The 6224-nt window shown below is 34.8% G+C and overlaps 2 pseudogenes; both read right to left on the bottom strand.

Moving 5' to 3' along the window:
- Positions 1-4170: 4170 nt before the first annotated feature.
- Positions 4171-5349, bottom strand: LOC149243392 (cullin-1 pseudogene; annotated as a pseudogene).
- A 36-nt stretch (positions 5350-5385) lies between these two features.
- Positions 5386-6021, bottom strand: LOC149243391 (cullin-1 pseudogene; annotated as a pseudogene).
- Positions 6022-6224: the final 203 nt, after the last annotated feature.

Below are 6224 nucleotides of genomic sequence, written 5' to 3'. Positions count from 1 at the left end.
CCTAACGCACCTATTGCTCAAGAAGTCGAAAATTATTATGATAGATACATGGCAATACATAAACCAAAATGCTCAACTGAATTTGGGAAAATTAATAGAAAAAGTTTCCCTTATTTTTTACCACCCTCCCATTGATGACACTAATGCTCACCATGATAACGAAAAGTGTGGGGCCACTCATGGGACAGAGGTGCATTACGAAATACAAGGTTTTCGCTGCTTGGATATATGTTTTCTTCTTGACATTGTCATCTGCACCTTTGCAAAAGGGAGCAATGTTTATGCTTTGCAGACCAATGAGTAGATCATTGCACCCACTCATTGGACTTTTGAGCTAATCAAATTGATGATATGGAAACATTTACATAGAAAGAAGACTCCTATCATATGCATGAGCACCATCAATCAGGTAAATAATTAAGAGCGAGTAGTGTTAAAATAAGTGACTTGAGTTTTGACAAGGAAAGTGAATACCATGGGAGCAACCCAAATGATAGTAGCTCATTTATTGATAAGAGACACATTTACATTTGTAGCAAAGAGAGGGTTTTCATTGAAACATATGATTTAAATTCTATGGAAAAATTATGTATGAAAGAACAAGACAAAATTACAATCTCAAAACAGATCGAACAATAGCGGATTATATGTGAGATTTTCATTAGTCCTTTTGATAATTTACAGTGGCACAAACATCATTAGTTTTCTTGAGTGTTGCTTACATTTAAGGATGGTAACAAAGGCATATATGATATTTGGAGGTAGAGATGAAGAGAATAAATTGTAAAATTGATCTTGGGAAAAATGACAATGAGACTTTGTTGTGGAAATATTGGGATGAGTTTATTAAAAAATATATAGGAGGAGGATTAAAGGAAAATAAGTGAGGTTTCTTGTTCCAAATGATCATTAGGGTGAGGGAAAGAAAATGTATTTGTTGTGGATTTATCTAACAACATCATCATGCACTAAAACCTAGCTTAATTCTTCACAAAGTTGTACACATTCTTGATTTTCAATAAGATTGTTTCCTTCATCATCTTCATTAACCTCTTTTCTGAAAATTCATCGTCTTGGGTATACCAATCATTCTCTCTCAAAGCATAGTCATCAACTTTCTCTGGACAAGGTGAGCTTATATTCATTTGCATGGACCACTCTAAAATATCATCATCTTCTAAATTTCTCAATTTCTATCCATCTTCAGATGAGATAATTGAGCTTGGTGATGCAATTGATGCTTCAACATCAGTCTCCTTCCTGGAATCACACGTTAATATATGAGGAGGGGTTTTCCAGGAAATGTAGCATTCAACTCCACTACATCAATTACTTACAAAGAAATCAAACATAATGGAATTTTTTGGAAAACGCATGATGCAAGTATTATTTTCCAAGATATGGTAACAAATCAAATTTCATGGAAAATCATAGATTTCACCTACATTTAAAAGTATACTTACCTCTAGGGGAGGAGTTGTTTCCTTGTAAGAGTTAATTGAAGATTCCATTGTGGACTCAATGGTTTGATCAGATTCATTTGAGAGCAAGTAGTAATTACTAGTTGCAAAAGGATTAGGTAAAATATAGAGTCGGGAAGCTCCCCCTTGATCTAGTCTTGAGAGGGATTCCTTTACATCAAAAACAACTCAAGAACAAAACATATTAAATCTATAAACCTTAAAAATCAAAATAAAAAAGGAAATAACTAAAAACAATCGTTTAGAGTATAAGTGGAGAATATGTAAGACTTAATAGAATAAGTCTTTGACTTTGAGGTCGTCATTTTTAGACTTCTTTTGAGGATTTTCATCGGCTGCAACATTAGCTTGACCCCTTTATTATGGAAATTGTACCATTCTATTTTGGATAGATCAATATTCTTCTTTGGGCCTTTGAATTTCTTAAATCCTCCTTTCTTCTTAGCATGAGTAAAGTACGAATTCGAAGTATTTTCTTCATTTCCTGGTTTACCTTCTATTGTGGATAAATGAGCCTCTTCTTGTATACAAGCAGACCACATCTCTTTGAATGATGGAGAGTTCCCAAAACTACTAATTCCTACTGCAAATGAATTCCTTATTTTGTAACCTTATTCTTTATATAACCTTCTGAACAAATTCTTCTTTTATGTAGATGATGAGATCTTGTTGATCTTACTAGTTGCCTTTATATCTTCTTCTTCACCTCAGCTCTGATACCATGTTAGAAAAGCAGAAAGGCAAAAAGATTTCCTTTAAATTGATAATTACTTGTGATTACTTAGTGATCTTTATTAGCTTCTTTTATGTCTTTTTTATCTTCTTATCATCAACCAACCATAAAAACAAAATATGAAGAAAAAAAAAATAGGGACATAGGATATATGGTCTCAGCCAGGGCTAAATCCCCTCTTCTAGGGGAAAACCAAAAAAAATCTCTTCTCTTCCTTAGAAACCATATTCTCCGTGGTCCTTTAATGCAAAGTCTCAATAGGCTCAACTATGAATCACTGATGATCTTGGAGGTAGGTGATTTACTTTGATTTCTTCAACTTCTTGGCCCCATGCATGGGAGATTGACCTTCCGAGGCATTTCATGGCTGAATGGGAACTATATCAATGTCAATTAGGTGAATTTGTTATCTCCCTATCCCAAAAACATGACAGGTTATCTGGGACAACCATGTGGCTAAAGGATGCATTTCTTCCAAGGAAGCTTACTCTTATATCTCATTGAACATAGCTCCCAATGAATGTGCAATTTGGAGGTCCCTCTCAAGCTTAAATGCTTCATTTGGTTGACAATTCATAAGATATACTAACTTGGGTGAACTTGATGAAACAAAACTTTCAAGGACTAGGCAAATGCTAGCTTTCTAGGTTGGCCTCTAAAGACTGTTCTCATCCATTTCTACTCTACCCCTTTGTGGTGGCCATTTGGGAGGAAGTATTTAGGGCAGAACACGTGACATTCAATCCTCCTGTCTCTAGATTGTTTCATGTTTCTTAGAGATTAGGCCATGGTCTCCCAAAACTCATTCCCGATTAGTTTCCTACAAACTTGGAGGACAAGTTCCCTATCAGACTTTTTAGTAGAGCCCCTTCCAAGGGTCATTGTGGATATGGGGCTCATATCCAGATCAACCCTACATAAGCATATAGCTTTTACTAGTATGAAAAGGTATGTTCCACTTGCAGGGCAAAATTGGTTGCCCTTTAAGGAGTACTATAGAGTGCCCTATGGCTTGCAATCAACAAGATCATTATTGTTAGATACTCATTGACTATCATCCAATGGGTCAACTCAATGGAGAACACTCAGTCACTTCTCCGCTCTTTTGCTGACATCTCCTTCCAGCATGTTTTCAGACAGCAAAATCAAATTGCAAATGCATTGTGCCTTCTCTAATTTTCATGGGCTAATTTTTTATGAACGTTTGTTCCACAACACTGTTTGTGTTGAACGTATTTTTGAGGTGTAAGCACGATGGACTACCTCAAACCACACAGATTTGGCGGCAAAGGAGATTTTGTTTTTGTTTTTCTTCCCTGCGTAACGGTTGGTTACCTGGTATTGTCCTCTTTGATCATCCTTTTTGTATCACTGTCTTTGGGTAAAGTGATGACCCTCTCATTGACAGTTACAACTTATGGTTCTGTTATTTAGCTTATTGAATCATTGTATGTCATTTTTGTTGAACAGTCATAAAAAATTAAAGTAAATAATTGAAAATGTCTTTGTTTTTAATAAGAACACTATGTTTTTCTCTTTTGGAAAAAAAATGTGCACATATGGGAAATAAAAGTTATCCCTCTAAGCAACCAAACTTGGTCATTAAATTCAACCTAAGTGAAAAGGAAAAATGTTACCATTGATCAAGAAAAAGTTAAATATACTTTAATAAGTAAATCTAGATTAATTTTATTTAAGAAATATTAAATATTAGCCATTGCAGCAGCGAGTATTTATAGTATTCTTGAGAAGTTTTGCACAGAAATGTGCATGTTGCACAACAAAATACGAATCGATTATAACACTTACCAGAAAGACATGAAGGTGTCTGTTATAACATAAAAAGAAATATATAAAATGAGATGATCACCGGTCATTAGATCATGTTGTCGATATCATTTCCACGTTATAAAAATTCTCTAATTCTTCATCTCATCATCAATGATCTTGATATTTTTAAAGTAGATAGTTTAATAAATTGCAATTTTCTTTGTCACGTTCCAAGAACTCCCTGGTTATCAGAATGTCAATTTTCTTTTTGATTGCTCCAATTTCTGGCTTGAACCTGCTTCCCTGAAGTTGTTCCACACAATCATTTACCAGTTGTTGTTGAGCTAAAATCTTTTTAGCTTTCATGATGCGAACAATTGCAGCTTTTATTAAGTGGTCTCTGTCTTCATTAGCCACTTCAATGACTTTCTTCGTATCATATATCTCTGGAAGTGGAATCCTAATCTTTGCCAATTGGTGTGTAAATGTAGGATTGAATTCAAATACATCACTGGATGATATTGTTTTACTAACAAGATCCTTTAGAAGAATATTGTACTTCCCACATGCAACTGAATATAGTAGTCTAATAACATCTTCCTCTTCCAAATTTAACCTAGATTTGATATCTTGTAAACTCAACCTTCCAGCATCATTGAATAACAGTAACAAAACTGCTTGGTATGTTGTAACTGTCATTTCTATTGTCTTAGTATCAAATTTTGAAATGATATCACAAGTCCCCAACGAATAAATCCATGTAATTTTATGATTCTTATAGATTCCACAATAAAACTCCTTGAATGCCTCAATGCATTTAGCCATCTCAGAAGGTATATTAAGGTCAGAGTACTTATAAGTTGGCCAAATTGCAGCATTCAATACTGTAACGCTCAACGATATTTCGAGATTATTTTTTGAATTACTAAAACCCATTTGGATTGCCTTTGAAACGATGATATCATTAGCCATGCCCCTCATCTTGAATGTCAACCTAGAGCCACATACCTTCTGAATCTTTGACAATATGTTTTTCTCGTTATCAATATTTATACTCTTGGCAAACAATAATCTCTTTGCTAATTTTCTGGTGCAAAATTCTGCAAATAAGTCTTTATCACACAGATAGTAAAGCATTTTTCCAACTTTTTCGAAAACACTCTCAGTATGATCATCCACCATTTTTCCAATGTTGGCCTTTTTAAGTACATTATCACAGAATCCTGCCAACAACTCTGCAATTGTGATTCGTCCAACTTCTTTATTATATATTAAGAAAAATGCTTCCTTTAAAGCCTTACCAATACAACGAATATTTTGAAATTGATGTTTTACATAACCCAAATACTTGTCATGCATTTCCATTACCTTCTCAAAAAATTCATGCTTGGACTTATCATTCTAAGCACCCTCTGCCCAATTAATCATTGCTATTCCTTGGGTAGTTATATGTTGTTTAAAAATACTTGCAACAGGTTCCAAGCCCTTGGGTATTCGACAAAATAACCTGTACATTCTAGAAATAGCATCTTTCTTATCATCTCCAAGTAACACATCAAAACTTGAATCTTGATTTTCCAAAAGTTGAATATAGTAGCGGGAGAGGATTTCATTTTCTACTTTCTCTAATAACTTCTGCTCGCTGCTGGAATGCAAATAAGTTGCAACTTTGTGCTTCTCATTTTTCAAGCACTCTTCAACTTTTACCATATATTGCTGGCAAGTTTCTTCTACAATCCATAAAGCGGCCTTTCGAGCATAGTAAGTTGCAGTGTCTTCAAACAAGGGCTTTTCAAGATCATTCTTGTAGCAATCCATACCAATTTCTAGAAAAATGTCCACAACGTGTTTCACCAAAGCCCCCTCAATCATCTCTCCCTCGCGCTCTCGCTTAATCAAATCCAACACACCATTCTTCACATCAATCCGCAGCTGATCATATACAAGCTCATGGAAACACTTGAAGCCAACAACTTTTAGCAGGGGCAACTCCGCATCGCTAATTTTTTTGAAGTAGCGATCCAAGAAAGAGAACATGGTTAACATACATCGGAGCACAACGTTGTAATTTTCCCAACGTTTCACAAATTCTCTTAAAATGAACTCACCTTGTTGTTTTGTTAAAGCTGGTAAAACTACCAAATCTATGTATTCCTCAAAGGACTTCCTGTACATTTCATGGAGTCGTTGTTTGTTGGGTATTTTTCAATGGGGAAATACCAAAACCAAACAAACATTAA

Source organism: Pinus tabuliformis, chromosome 8 (assembly GCF_031772625.1).
Source record: "Pinus tabuliformis cultivar Carrire ecotype Pingquan chromosome 8, CPIR1, whole genome shotgun sequence".
Lineage (NCBI taxonomy): Eukaryota > Viridiplantae > Streptophyta > Pinopsida > Pinales > Pinaceae > Pinus > Pinus tabuliformis.
This window is presented reverse-complemented; position numbering and strand designations above follow the sequence as displayed.